This window comes from Giraffa tippelskirchi, chromosome 11 (genome assembly GCF_054371585.1).
Source record: "Giraffa tippelskirchi isolate mGirTip1 chromosome 11, T2T-mGirTip1v1.2.pri, whole genome shotgun sequence".
Classification (NCBI taxonomy): domain Eukaryota; kingdom Metazoa; phylum Chordata; class Mammalia; order Artiodactyla; family Giraffidae; genus Giraffa; species Giraffa tippelskirchi.
The window spans coordinates 104,174,018-104,189,442 of NC_137285.1; the positions used below are offsets into that span (position 1 = coordinate 104,174,018).

Sequence of the window (15,425 nt, forward strand, 5' to 3'; positions counted from 1 at the left end):
TCTGTATGACAGACTCAGTGTTCACCCACATCATGACAAATGACCCAATTTCATCCCTTTTTATTGTTAAGTAATATTGCATTGTATGCATGTACAACGTCTTCTTTATCCATGCATCTGTGGGTGGATATTTAGGTTGCTTATATGTCTTAGCTACTGTAAACAGCACTGCAAGGAACACTGGGGAGCATGTATCCTTTTGAACCATGTTTTTCTCCGGATATATGCCCAGCAGTGGGATTGCAGGGTGATATGGTAGCTGTATTTTTAACTTCTTAAGGAACCTCCATACACCTGCTCCAGCATTTATGGTTTGTTAGGGGTTTTGATGATGGCCATTCTGGCTGGTGTGAGGTAATATCTCACTGTAGTTTTGATTTGCATTTCTCTAATAATCAGTGATGTTGAACATCTTTTCATGTGCCACTTGGCCATCTGTATGTCTTCTATTTTTTTTTTTTTTTTTGGCTGGGGCAGGTAGCTTGTGGGATCTCATTTCCCAGGCAGGACCCTGAATCTCCAGAGCCCCCATCCCAGGGGAAGCAGAGGCCTGAACCTTATTCTTCCAATGAGGGAAAGAGGCCCAGGTGCTAAGACCTCCTTCCTGGAACCAGAAGCCAAGCTGCTCTTAATCTAGGTTGGCTTAAAGAGAGCAGAGGGTTGGTTCCCCTGACAGGTGGGGGCAGGTGTAACTGTTTGCCGAGAGGCTGAGAGAGCAGGGAAGCTAGAGAAAGGCCGCTGCATCCTTTGTTCTCGCCTTCCCAGTACCAGGCAGGCCGAGCCTCTACCCTCGTGGGGCTGAGGTGGGGTAGGCCCCTTCCCTGCCTCCCTACCTCTCTGATGACCAGGTCCTGCAGGTGGGGCCCAGGCACTGGGGAGTCCCATTGCTGGCCTGTCTTCTGGAGAGAGGTCGGGATTCCATACTGGTAGGTGAGGATCCGGCTGTCCTAGAAGGTTCCAGACATTATGGTGACTGTGGGTGGGGGCTGGACAGGGAGCCAAGAGGCTGCTGCTGCTGCCGCCGCCGCTAAGTCGCTTCAGTCGTGTCCGACTCTGTGCGACCCCATAGATGACAGCCCACCAGGCTCCCCCATCCCTGGGATTCTCCAGGCAAGAACACTGGAGTGGGTTGCCATTTCTTTCTCCAATGCATGAAAGTGAAAAGTGAAAGGGAATTCGCTCAGTCATGTCCGACTCTTCGCGACCCCATGGACTGCAGCCTACCAGGCTCCTCCGTCCATGGGATTTTCCAGGCAGGAGTACTGGAGTGGGGTACCATTGCCAGAGGCTGGGCCCGCCTAAAGCCAGGTGACCCCCTCCTGGGCCTTCTCTTCTTGGCCCACAGCCGCCCCCTTGTGGCCGAAGTGGGACCTGCAGGCTAATACACTGGGTGGAGTCGGGGTGTGTGGCTGCCACTTGCCAGAGGTCACAGGTCAGGGTCAGGGAGCAAGCAGGTGGTCCTGCCCCGGTGTAGCAGCCCACCATGCTGCCTTCTCACCTCCAGGTATTTCAGAGCTTTATCCACATCGTCCGGGTCAGAGAAGCAGCCGGCCCAGAGGAGTGTGGTAAACGCGTAAAACTTCCAAATCTTTGACGCTAAAGGCTATATTTGAACCAGTCACTTTTCTCCTTGTCTCACAGGACGGCGTTCAGGGTGACCTAGCTCAGTTTCTGTAAATTTCAGTATTTCACAGCCTGGGAGTCATTCTCCTGGAGGCACTGGGTTTAAAGGAGTAACCAGAGCCCCTACTCAGGCCCTACAGAAATTCTCTAGAAAGAACTAAGTAGGAGGAGGGCAATCTACTTCTAACTCCTCACCTCCCCCCTGAAGCCCTCCCAGCCTCCCCCAGGCAGACCGACCTCATCCTCCACCCCCAGCTGCCCCGTCCTGCCCCTCACACCTCGTGGTGACTGTTCACTCCCCTGCTGGTCCCTCTTACCTAAGCTCCTCGGGCCAGGCCTCTGCTCAGGAACCATAATTGCTCCTGCTGATTCTGGCCCAGGTCTGTGCTCAGCACATCTGTTACACACTTTCTCCCCTTTGTCTGAGGCTCAGAGAGGGCAGCCGTTTGCCCAAGGCTGCACAGCTCCTGTCCTCCAGCTCGGCCCCAGGGCCCTGGCACCCACTGCACAGAGCGGTGCTCCAGGGTCATGCATGTGCCAGCTTGGGCTGCTTCCTCACCAGCTCCCACCTAAAGGGAAAAACCTGAGCCCCTTCCTCTGCTCCCCTCCAAATCTCTGACAGGCTGACCTCTCTCGCACTAAACCCCCTCACGTGTGTAGGGCTGGGAGGGGATGAACACCTGATGTAGAGCAGCGAGCCCTGCTCTGACGCTGCCGTGCTCTCCCCCGGGCACGCTCATCCACACCCGCCTCCCTGGAGAAAGCTGTTGGGGTTTCATCCACGCCTGGGCCTGAACTGGGGGGCCCTGAGCCCCTAGGCCTGGCTTCCCGGTGGCCACAGAGATTCGGGTGGCACCGGGAGCCAGAGGAATCTCCCACCAGCTGGCTGCTAATACCGGCTGCTGTGTGGTGAGCACTGGGGTGCTGGGCTGAGGGGTCCAGGCTCCTGCACACCGTTGCTCCTTCTGGGATTCTAGAGGCCAGCAGGTGGGGACCAGCAGACCAGACTCCCCACGGCCCAGGTCTGGACCAAGGCCACACGGCTGAGCAGCGCCAGAGCCCAAGCCCAGGCTGCCAGAGCTGCCAGCCTCTGCTCCACATGGGCCCAGGGCACCCGTGTCCTCTCTCCTGACTCCAGGTGAAGCCAGAGATCCTCAGTCACCCCGAGCAGTTCTCGCTGATCTACTCAAGACACCCCTTGATTGTGCCCGGTGGGCGCTTTGTGGAGTTCTACTACTGGCAAATGGCTGGGGATTGCAGGGGTGAATGAGGGGTCAACCTGGTGAATGGGGTGGGCACCCTGATGTGGTCAGGATGTGCAGGACAGAGGGTGGCAATGGGTGACGCCTGAGCTCTCCTCCCCCAGGGACTCCTTGGGTGATGGAGGATCTACTCCTCTCTGAGGTGCCCGAGACGGTGAAGGGCATGCTGCAGAACTGACTTCCTACAGTGGGCACCCCTCCCCGAGCTGCCCCGCACCCCCCTTCCTGAGACCTCCCAGGGTGGGGCTGGGGCGGGGCATCTGGGCTGAGATGGTGCCTGGCTCCACCCCAGTGACCACACTGACACCTTGGCCTTGGAGCTGGACTTTTTATTTATTTATTTTTGGCTGTGCTGGGTCTTAGATGTGGCATGTGAAATCTTTTGTGGGGGCATGGGAACTCTTATTTGTGGCATGTGGGATCTAGATCCCTGACCAGGGGTCGAACCTGGGCCCCCTGCACTGGGACCCCTGCATGGGTCCACTGACCAGGGAAGTCCCTAGAGCTGGACTTTTGGACTAAGAACAGGAGCATCTCTGTGAGCTCCGGGGGAAATAGCTACATCCTGAATCGCTATGAAGTCCCTTATGGAGGCCCCAGGTGAGGACCTACCCGCCAGCCTCTCAATCTGTTGTGTGTTCCCTCTGGTTCGAGTGTCAGGGCTTCCCTGGGCAGGAGGGTGGGGGACTGAGTCGCACCTCTCAGACAGTGAGCTGACAATCCTGGGTGGTCCAGGGCTGAGGGGCCCCGGGACGGCTAAGCCAGCCTCCTGCTTGGGCATGGAGAGCCTAGAGCCCCAGTGCCAGGCCCCTCCCAGCTCCAGGAGCGCCAGTGACTAGCTCCTCCTCTCAGATCATGTTACTGCGTGCGTGGGCTCCTGAGTTCCCAGGAAAAGGGTGTTGATCTGTGTTCTAGGGGCTGGATCACATCGACCCGGATGCTCATGTATCCTGGGCCAGGCCCTGCTCTGAGCCATACCTGGGGCAGGAGGGGCCCCAGAGGACAAAGGAAGCAGATAGGACACCACTGAGACTGAGGGCAAGGACTGCAGTCTGGTAGGAGGAGAGGAGGAGGGCAGAACACCCTGGCACTAGCTTCTTTGTAGCTCAGCCACCAGCCTGTGCAATACAGTACTGCCCCTCCTCCCAGAGCCAGGCCTGGAGCGAGACAAGGGAGCCTCAAGTCCCCTCCCCTCCCCCTGCTCAAACCACAGCCACCTGTAGATCAAAACACGTCTTTTTTAAAATCCTCAGCTGCCAAAGATGTACATGGTTGGGGCTGGGGCTGAGACTGCACACAGGCGGTGGGGGGACTCCTGAGCACCCTCAGACTTTGCACGTTTCTGCATTTTTGCACATGACAGCGATTTTTGCAGAAAGGGTGTGGAGGGTGCATCAGGGCCTGGCACCAGCCTGTGGCAGCTGTCTGTGGCTGCCTTTGTCCACCCAGGATGCCCAACCTCTTGTTCTCACCTCAACCACTGTGGCGGCTTCCTCTCCCTGTGAGAGCAGGGACTCCCACAACACCCAGAGGACTGGCTGTCGCAGGGCCACTGCCCAGTATTAGCAAAATTCACAGGCTCCCAGGTGATCCACTCAAGTCACACACCCTTTCTCCCACCCAGGCTCTGTAATTAAGGGTATTAGCAATGTTTGTAAATCTCCATGAGAGAGGATGTCAACCAGAATTGGGCCCCAGGAGCCCCTGATTGAAGCGATACAAGGCTGTGGGCTCCTGAGCGGCTCACTCTGCCATTCTAGGTCATCTGTGTATCACCTGAAGGCTTTGCTAGCCACAAGGGGTTGCAAACTCAAAATTCTAGGACACAATTATGGGATGTAGTTGAGAGTAAGGAATTCTAACCATGCAAGGGGGAAGATGCTTGGTGACCAGAAAGCACATTCCTTTTTAAAAATTTGATTAATTAATTAATTAATTGCTTTGGCTGTGATGGTGTTAGTGGTGGCACGCAGATCTTTGCATCATGCAGGGTCTTTCACTGTAGCACACAGAATCTCTAGTTGCGGCACAAGGGCTCAGTAGTTGCAGTGTGCTGGCTTAGTTGCTCTGTGGCAACTGGGATCTTAGTTCCCCAACCAGGAATTGAACCTGTGTCCCCTGCATTGCAGGGTGAATTCTTAACCACTGGACCATCAGGGAAGTCCCCAGAAAACACAGTCTGGGGTCTCTTCTGCTGGCTAGTGTAGGGGAATGTGGGCTCCTTGTTTGCTACCTCTTCCAATTTCTCAACTTAAGGTGGAGATCCATATTTTACGTGAAATATTCCAATTTTTAAGTGTCTCGATGTCCCAAATTCTGACTGTACCTGTAGAAGTGCAAACCTGTGTGTAAGTGAGGAGTAGGAAGAAGGAGACCTGAGACCACTATAGGACTACCTTTTCCCCATGGTGTCCAGAGCCCCACTGTTGAATGAGTCAGCCTGGATGCTGACCCCAAGTCATGCATTGCCCTTTACTGTGTAATGTAATGTGTGTGTGTACACACTTGTGTCTGACTCTGCGACCCCTTGGACCATAGCCCACCAGGTTCCTCTGTCCATGGAATTTTCCTGGCAAGAATACTGGAGTAGGTCACCATTTCCTACTCCAGGAGATCTTCCCGACTCAGAGATCAAACCCACATCTCTTGTGTCTCTTGCACTGGCAGGTGTATTCTTTACCACTGCACCACCTGGGAAGCCCTTTATAGCGAGATACTCTTAATATGTAAGGATTGAGATCCTTAATATGTAAAGGTCTCTTGCAAATCAAAAAGGAAAAGTAATATTGTCATGCTTGGAAAAAATCTACAGAGTAACTTTGGATGGTTGATAAACATGATGCTCTGTTCATTCTTTTTCTGGATCTGGTTCAGCTCTCAGCCCACAGGGATGCAGATCCTCATTGTCCTCTGTGCCTTGACCTTCTTAGATGTTCTCAGCCAGGTCTCACCATTTAACTTGTCTGTCTAGTCTTTCTTAGCACATTTACAAACAGATGCGTCACTGGTGGGAAAGATAATACTTTAAAATATTTATTCAGCTTTGGTTTTGCAGTGAAGTGGCAGGCTGTGTGGGGGAAGGATTGAGAGGAGGACCCCGAGAGGCAGCCCAGGTTTCTCTCGGCCCCCTCAGTAAGACAACTCTGGCCCAAACTTGCAACCTCACTCAGTAAAAGTGCTGCTTGCCCCCCCATTCTTGGAAGGCAGCTGGCAGGGGTGGAGGTGAATGGGAGGAGGAGGAGGAGAGGTCTCCTTGCCTTGGTCCCAGAGTATTTCTTTGAGGAAGAAATACTGGTTTCCTTCTGTCCTCAGGGTAGTGATGTGATTGGCCTTTTTTAAGAGGTTGATTTCCCAGGCTCCCCTGCAGTGAGGGGTGACTGGGGACCCAGTTCTGACACACGTTAAGTGAAAACCACTGGAAGAGGCTCCTGGGAAAGCTCCTTCAGAGGAGAGAGACGGCCAGCTTTGCTTTGGGCCCTCTGCCCTTCCTCCTTCTTCCTGCCTTGAGCACACTGAAGTGCTTGGATCTGCAGAAGCCACCTTGCAACCACAAGGCAATGAACCCAGGGCTGAAAACCAGAGGCATAAGATGGCAGAGCAGAAAGATGGAAAACCTGCCCCCTGGATGGTGCCGTGAGTCACACAGCCCTATGTATGTGTTTTAGTCACTCAATTGTGTCCAACTCTTTGCGACCCCACGGGCTGTAGCCCGCCAGGCTCCTCTGTCCATGCAATTCTTCAGACAAGAATAGTGGAGTGTGTTGCCATTTCCTACTCTAGGGGACCTTCCCCACCCAGGAATCGAACCAGGGTCTCCTGCACAGTGGGCAGATTCTTTACCATCTGAGCCACCTGGGAAGCCTTCACAGCCCTGAGCTCCCCTCAGATGAGAAAAACAAACCCCTTAGTTGTTTAAGCTGCTGGTGTTCAGATTTCTGTCCCTTTTGGCTGACTCCAGCTCTGGCAGGCCCTTCTTCTGAGGCCTTCCGGTCAGTACTTTCTCCTTAGTTCCTAGCACAGTGTCCTCCTGTCCCAGCAGGATGGCAGTGCCCCTGCCTGCCTGGTCTAACCTCAGCCCAGCTCTGTGTGGAGGGGCAGATCAGTCCAAATAGGATCAATCCTAGCACAATGTCCTCATAGTCTTGGAACCGAACCCCAGACCCCCTGAGTCCTCATCATCACTCGTGCCAACAGCTCCTGGCCTCCCCACGGGCAGTGAAGCCAGGGTGGTGAGTGGCTACAGATGGAAAGCGGCACTTGCAGCTCTGGGGGTGCTGGCGATGTTCTATTTCATGACCCACGACAAGGTGTTTGGTTTATGTGATCTGTTCACCATCGTTTGTGTTTTGTGGACGTTCCCGCATTGCATCTTAATTCACAATAAAATCATTTGAAAATTTCAGAGGCCCTCAGCTAGCTGGATTTGGCCCATTTGGACAGGAGGGGGAGGGTCGGCGATGGCTGCGGGCTGGACGGTCCAGCAGTGGCCTGAAGAGCCAGCGAGGGGCATCTCCTGGGAGGGGCAGGGTGAGTGGGCAGGACCTGAGCCTCCATGGAATCAAGCAACAGCCAGTTCATTCTCTTAGAATAGCTGCACACCTGCAGATCAGCAGTTTCTATTGTGGTGAGAAGTAGTTAAAAAAACAAATGAAAGGGCAAGCAAGGAACAAGCTTGCCTCTAACACGCCAGCCGGCACGGCCCTGAGACTCCTGCCACCGTCTGTCACCGCCCACACGTCTTCCTCAATCAGGGCTGCTGGTCCATGTAGGGCCCGTGACCTGAGGCCCCACTCCCGCCCCCAGGACCACGGAGCCAAGTCTGCCCCTGAGTGGGGGTCTCAGTCACACACGGTCTCCCCTGTACAGGCAAGTCAGGTGACCATCCTGAACCTCAGTTTCCTCATTTGTGAAGTGGCGCTATTACCTCTCCTGCTGGCGTGTTGTAAGAATTAGACGTGGTGTGTTTTCAGGTACACAGAGAGTCAGTCAAGGGCAGCGTCTGGTGCGTTTGTGAGTGGAGATGCCCTCGTTGAGTCCCTCCCAGCAGCGGAGGGGCGGGAGCAGGACTGTTCTCTTGGGGGCCCCGTGCGGGCTTCACGCCATGCAGATGAGTGTCCCCAAGGTCTGGAGGGAAGGTGAGGTTAAGATTCCCTCAGCCCCCACCCTCCCCCGGAAGACCTCCTTGTCAGCCACTCCCCATGAGCCTGTCCTTCCAGACCTTCTGTCCTGAGCTTTGTACGACACAAACCTGCAGTGGGCGGTAGGCCAGCAGGTGCCCATTTGAGTGAGCATCGTGCCAAGGATAACTGGCCGTTGGACAAGCAAAGACCGATGTCCAGGCAACAGAAGAGGGCCGTTCTGGTGGCCTCGCAGTCTGGGTAGAGTGAAGGGTGGCAAGGGAGGCTGCTCAGAGCCAGCCACCCACAGCGGCCTGCAGCCCAGCATGGGGCCATGGAGACCCTGGACTGGAAGGCTTCGGGATGCCCCACAGAAGGCCTCCTGTGGCACTCACAGTCCAGGCTCATGGCTTATTAATAGCTGCATTCCTCAGGCCGTCTCTCTGCCCCTCCACTCCTGGGGATTCCTGCAAGAAGGATGTGGTTTGGGCAGCCTGGAGAGGATGAGCCTGGAAGGATCTTCTGACATTGAAAGTTCCAGGCTCCACAAAGGAAGACATGTGGATGGCCATTAGGCACAGGAAAAGATGCTCAACATCACTAATTGTTAGAGAAATGCAAATCAAAACTATCTCACACTGGTCAGAATGGCCATCATCAAAAAAGTCTATGAGTAACAAATGTTGGGGAGAGTGTTGGAGAAAGGGAACCCTCCTACAGCTTTAGTGGGAATGTAATTTGGTGCAGCCACTATGGAGAACAGTATGGAGATTCCTCAGAAAATCAAAAATAGAATCACCGTATGACTCAGCAATCCCACTCCTGGGCATATACCTGGACAAAGCTATAATTCAAAAAGATGCATGCATCCTAAGTTCATAGCAGCACTATTCACAATAGCCAAGATATGGAATACCACCCAGCCATGAAAAAAGAACAAAATAATGCCATTTGCAGCAACATGGATGGACCTAGAGATTATTACAGTAAGTGAAGTAAGTCAGAAAGAGAAAGCCAAATACTGTGTGATATCACTTATATGTGGATTCTAAAATATACCACAAATGAACCTGTCTGCAAAACAAGACTCACAGACGTAGAGATCAGACGTGTGGTTGCCAAGGGGGCGAGGGGTAGGGAGAGGGATGCACCAGGAATTTAAGGTTGGTAGATGCAAACTATTACACTTAGAATGAGTAAACAACAAGGTCCTACTGTATAGCACAGGGAACTATATCCAATCTCCTGGGATAGACCATAGTAGAAAAGAATATAAAAGAATGTATCTATGTCTATGTCTAGGAGTCATTTGCTGTACAGTAGAGATTGGCACAACGTTGTAAATCAATTACACATCAATTAAAAAAAAAGTTCCAGGCTCTGCTCCACACGTGGCAAATCAGTGGAGGCTGCTCTGGACACGAGGAAGGAGGAGCTTATTCCTAAGTCTGAGTCTCCAAAGAGGCGATGGGGTCTGTGTGGGGCAGACAGGGCTGAGTCACGACTCCTCCTTAGCAGGCATATCTGGTACCCTGTACTTCAGCTTACGAGAAACTCAGAGTATTGAAAAGTTGAGAGTGTAATGGCAAGAAACACGCGAATGCCTACCGCCTGACTTTGCCCTGTTTTCTTCTTTGTTTTTAGAGCTGAAACAGGTCCCTGCTTGCATTCCTGACCCTCCCAGGCGTCGCTGCTCTTCTGAATTTGCAGTTTCCTATTCTCATGCACGCCTTCATACTGTTGCTGTATGTATTGACAAATTACGTGTAGCATTAGCTTTGCATGTTATTTTTCATTGTGGTAAAACACATAAAATAAAATTTCCCATTGAACATTTTTCACCATTGTTGATTGCACGGTTCAGTGGCACTAAATACATTCCCATTGTTGTGTAACATCACCACTGTCCAGCTCTAGAAATTCTTAATGTTCCAAAACTGAAACTCTGTGTCCATTAGTCAATAAGGTTCCTATTCCCTCCTCCCCCACAACTTCTGGAAACCATCATTTTACTTTCTATCACAACGAATTTATGGTTCTTGGTATGAATAGAATCATATAATATTTTTCCTTTTGTGTCTGATTTATCTTACCTAGCGTAGCATCTTCAAGGTTCCTGTCTGTTGTAGCATGTGTCAGAATTTCTTTCCTTTTAAAAGCTGAGTAATATTCCATTGCATGTCAGTCAAGTTTTGTTTATTCATTAATTGATGGACATTTGGGTTGTTTCTACCTTTTGGCCATTGTGAATAATGCAATTAAACACAGGTATATAAATATCTGTTCAAGTACTTGCTTTCAGTTCTTTTGGGGATGTACACAAAAATGGAATTGTTGGATCATATAGTAATTCTGTGTTTAATTGTTTGAGGAACTGCCGTACTGCTTGGCATGTTTTAAAATCTTATGTACTGTGTATGGAGGGTATTGTACTGTGTCATTTGGCAATTCATTGCTTTTTTTTTTCTTTTTTCTTTGGTGCTTGTATGTTTCTGAGTTTCAGCCATATTAATACATAGGTCTAATCTGAGAATCTGTGTCTTTCAACTTACAAGTTTAAGTATTGTCATTACTTGGACTTATTTTTACCATCTAATTTTGTGCTCCTCAATTTTCTCATGGTTTTTTCCTTTTCATTTTTCTCTTGTTTCCTATATCGATCGAATTTAGTGAGCCTCTTTTATTTTTTTATTTGTTTTACTTTTTGGCTGCACCACTTGGTAGGCAGGACCTTAGTTCACCAACCAGGGACAGAACCTGTGCTCCCTGCATTGGCAGGTGGATTCTTAACCACTGGACCATCAGGGAAATCAGACCCTCTTTTGTTATTTTTTCTACTTTTATTCCTTGCTTCTTTCATTCATTTTCTTGGAAATTGTAGGTTTCATTCCTACTCTTTAGGGCTTCTCTCCCCTTCTTTTCACATGTACACTGATTCTAGTTAATTAGGAACATGACTGTCCCCTGATGGGGGAACGGCCCTTGGAATACTTTGATCACTTCCTCCACCTTCCATAGTACCATCCAGCATTGTGGGTCTGCCTTAGTTTTCACACCTCCAACTCACTGCCATCACAGTTGCAGTTTTCCGCAGTTGGTGCTTATATCCATTTACCCACATGTTTACAAGAGTGTATTTGCTCTTCATTGCTTTTTTAAAAAATTTAAGTGTAGTTAATTTATAATGTGTTAGTTTCAAGTGTATCCCAAAGTGATTCAGTGACATATAATATATATTATTTTTTTCTTTTTCAGATCCTTTTCCATTACAGGTTATTACAAGACATTGAGTATAGTTCCCTGTGCTATGCAGTAGGTCCTTGTTGTTGCTCTTCACTGCTTTTTTACATCTCACACCTTCTGAGTTCCATTTCCTTTCTCTTAAAATAAATGTGTTGGCAGCCCTAACCCAGTGATGTTATAGTGAAGTCTTTTCAGTCTTCATCTGAAAAGGTCCTTATTTCACTTTCACTCCTTGTGTTGGATTGTCAGCAAAGGTGGCCACCAACAGTTCTGTCCATCCCTGTGATGCCCATGTCACTCCTCCCAAGGAGATGGAGTTTCTTTCCCCTGCCCTTACACAGGGGCTGGCCTTGTGACTTGCTTTGATTAGTAGAATGTGGAAGTGACACCATGCCAGGTCCAGCCTTAGGTCATAAGAAGATGGACTGATTCCACTTTTACCCAATTGGGGTTCAACCACCATGAAGCTAAGCCCAATTGCCCCCCTGAAGAGAGAGAGGGGGCCTGGAGGATGAAAGATGACAAGGGGCCAGAGAGTCACCGTCATTCCCATCCCTTCTGCTGAGGGCCATGTGTGTGAGTGAAGCCGCCTTGTTTCTTCTGGTCTCTGATGGGCCACCCTAGCCAACACCACACAGAATGTAAAATGAGCTGTCCCCACTCTGCCAAATTACAGAACTGTGAGCGAATACACAGGGATGGTTGCCTTAAGCCACTATATTATGGAGAGGTTTGCTATGCAGCAAGAGCTAACTGGAGCCCTCTTGAGTGGTATTTTAGGGGAGTTTGAACTCTAGGGTGAGTTAGTTTTTGTCAGCGCTTTGAATGTAGCATGCTTTTGACTTCCGTCCTCTGTTCTGCTGTTGAGAAGGCTGCTGTGAATTGTTTTCCTGTGTAGGTAATCGGTCAGGTGATTTAAAATCATCTGTTTGTCTCCATTGGTCTGCAGTCTCTCTAAAACATATCTGGTAGAGTCTCCTTTTTCTTTTTCCTGCCAGAAATTATGCTGATATTACTGCTTCTGCCTTCTCCTCCTCTTACTCCTACAAATATTTTTGGAGTATCTATATACTAAATACTATTCTAAGTGTTGGGGATTAAACTGTGAACAAAAAAGAGGAAGACTCTATTCTCATATGGGGGGAGACTCTGTCCTCAGGCACAGAGCCTGAGAATGAAGCCAGCATGCAGAAGAGCAGAACTGAGGTTCTGGGAAAAGCAAAACTTGAATGCATGGTTGAAACCTGCATCATGCCATACCTAAAGGCAACCCCACTCATTATATTTTCGGTAATGTTAGCGATCATTGCCTCTGGTTTCTTTCAATAAATATTTTTAATTATTTTGTTTATTTATTTCCTTTTGACTACATTGGGTCTTTGTTGCTGTGCTTGGGCTTTCTCTAGTTGTGGAGAGTAGGGGCTACTCTCTACTTGTGGTGTGAAGGCTTCTCACTGCAGTGGCTTCTCTTGTTGCAGAGCACAGGCTCCAGGGCACAAGGGCTCAGTAGTTGCAGCTTGTGGGCTCTAGAACACAGGCTTGTTAATAGCTGCTCCTCGGCATGTGGGATCTTCTCAGGCCAGGGATCCAACCGGTGTCCCCTGCATTGCAAGGTGGATTCCTAACCACTGGACCACCAGGGAAGACCCGCCCATGGTTTCTTTCTTTTTTTTTTTTTTCATTAAAAACCAAATTGTGTTTTAGATGTTACTGTTATAGCATATTACAATAACAATGTCACAGAGAGGGCTCCATTCTTAATATTCCAAATTCACTGTATTCTAATTTTACCAAAGCTACTATCTTTTCCTTGTCTTATTCAAAGATAATATAAATACCCTACACAAACATGTAATGTATTTAAATTTTATGTTAAATAAATTAAAATCATTCGGTGTTTATTGTGAAGGTAATTTGTATCTTCCAGGTACATTTTCACATTTTTCAAGTTGAATTAAGTTAGTTAACCCTTAGGATTCCAATGTTTTCAAGAGCTTAAATCATTAAAATAATAACTAACTGAAAAAATGTTTTTAGTGGCTTATATTGTATAAGTTCAAATGTATGAGGTACACAAAAACATTACCATTACATCTAATCTTAAAGTGATAATGTCATAGTTAAAATCAAAACTTTTTACATTAAAATGGTACACAGCCATTGAAATATGATTTAAAAAACTACATGGAGATAAGGAAATATTTGTCACCATGTAAAGTGAATAAGTGGAGAAAGAAATGGCAACCCATTGCAGTATTCTTGCCTGGAGAATCCCATGGACAGAAGAATCTTGTGGGCTACAGTCCACGCCCATGGTTTCTTAAGACAATTTAAAAAAAAATTATTTAGCTGCACTGGGGCTTGGTTGCGGCATGCAGGATCTGCGTTGCACTGTGGGATCTTCCATTGCAGGGGACAGACTGGACTCTCCAGTTGTGGTGCTCTGGCTTGGTAGTTGTGGTGCATGGGCTTAGTTGCTCCACAGCATGTGGGATCTTAGTTCGCCCACCAGGGACCGAACTCTCATCCCCTGCATTGCAAGGCAGATTCTTAACTATTGGACTACCAGGGACATCCCTTAAGACAGTTTTAAATGGATTTTTATGCCATTTACAAGTGAAACGGTACTAACTGATACATATCCCAGCCCAGCCTGATTCAGATGTCCTTCCTCTGTGAAACTTTACGTTCATATCTTCATTTAATTTATTTTAAAATTAATTAATTAAAATTCCTGTTTCTATTTGATCTCGTTCCAGAAAAGAAAAAAAAAAGATTTAAGCACATTTGCAAAGATAGATCGGAGAAGGCAATGGCACCCCACTCCAGTACTCTTGCCTGGAAAATCCCATGGATGGAGGAGCCTGGTAGGCTACAGTCCATGGAGTCGCTAGGAGTCTGACACGACTGAGCGACTTCACTTTCACTTTTCCCTTTCATGCACTGGAGAAGGAAATGACAACCCACTCCAGTATTCTTGCCTGGAGAATCCCAGGGACAGCGGAGCCTGGTGAGCTGCCATCTATGGGGTCGCACAGAGTTGGACACGACTGAAGCAGCTTAGCAGCAGCAGCAGCAAAGATGGATAAAACACAGATACCATAGTTTAGAAGTAAGTGTTACTATTCTTATTAAACCTGAAGAGGGGTATGTTTCATTAACTCTGAAAAATTATCAGTTGTTATCTCTCAATAATGCCTTGGCCATTCTCTTCTGAAATTCCTGTTAGACAAATGGTGGACCTTCTCATCTTATTCTTTGCATCACTTAACCTCTTTTTCATAGAAAATTTCTATTTCTTCTTCTTCCTCTGGGTAATATTCTTAGATCAATTTCCCAATTCACTATTTTTCTCTTCATTTGTATTGAATCTGGTGTTTAGCCTATTTATTGAATTGTATATTTCAGTTATTTTTTCATTTCTAGAAATTCTATTTGGTTCTTTTACATCTATTCATAGTATTTTATTCTTTTCTTTTTTTGTTGTTATTTTTTTATTTTTATTTTTTTATTTTTTTATTTTTTTAATTATTTTCTTATACTTTCAATGCCTTACATGCATCTAGACATTTTAATCATATCTATTGTATAATATCTTTAGTCTTCATATAACATCTCAGAAGCTTGAGAGTCTAATTTTGAGGTTAAGTCCGCTGAGTCTTTCATTATGATGGCTTATTTCCCCTTCCTTTCTTTTTACCTTTCTTTCTTTCTCTTTCTCTTTTCTCCCTCCCTTCCCTCTCCCTCTCTCTCTCTTCCTTTCTCCTTTCTTTCTTTTCTGTGATTCTGGGTTGCAAGCTCATGTCCAGTGGGGCTTTATCCTTTGGGATCCCATGTGATCTGGGTTGAGAGCATGATATTGCAGAGTTACTTTGTGATTGCTTCTTTTAGGAACCTCAACAGTATCACTCACTATGAAAAGTTTTGTTTGTTTTTTTTAATGTTTTTCTCTTGTCTTGTTGCTGGACCCTATTTAAATAATCATGAAGGTAGAGTAAACTCAGGCCCCAAACAGGAAACACATACTTATGTTTAGAAATTCTAAACAGGAGAATTTCATTTTCTACCCAGAACCCAAGCTGAGACATCCTTTTTTGCTATTTTCCTGAGCTAGGGAAGATATGCTTCCCTGCTGCTGCTGCTGCTGCTAAGTCGCGTCAGTCGTGTCTGACTCTGTGCG

The 15,425-nt window shown here is 48.0% G+C and overlaps 1 long non-coding RNA gene across 1 annotated transcript in view; it reads left to right on the forward strand.

The window, feature by feature from the left end:
* The window catches only part of LOC145526160 (uncharacterized), a 25,074-nt gene extending 10,668 nt beyond the window's left edge, over positions 1 to 14,406 (forward strand). The window contains exons 2-3 of the long non-coding RNA XR_014068724.1: positions 9,647 to 9,747; positions 14,005 to 14,406. This is a non-coding gene — a long non-coding RNA (uncharacterized LOC145526160). The remainder of the gene's footprint in view (positions 1 to 9,646; positions 9,748 to 14,004) is intronic.
* Positions 14,407 to 15,425: the final 1,019 nt, after the last annotated feature.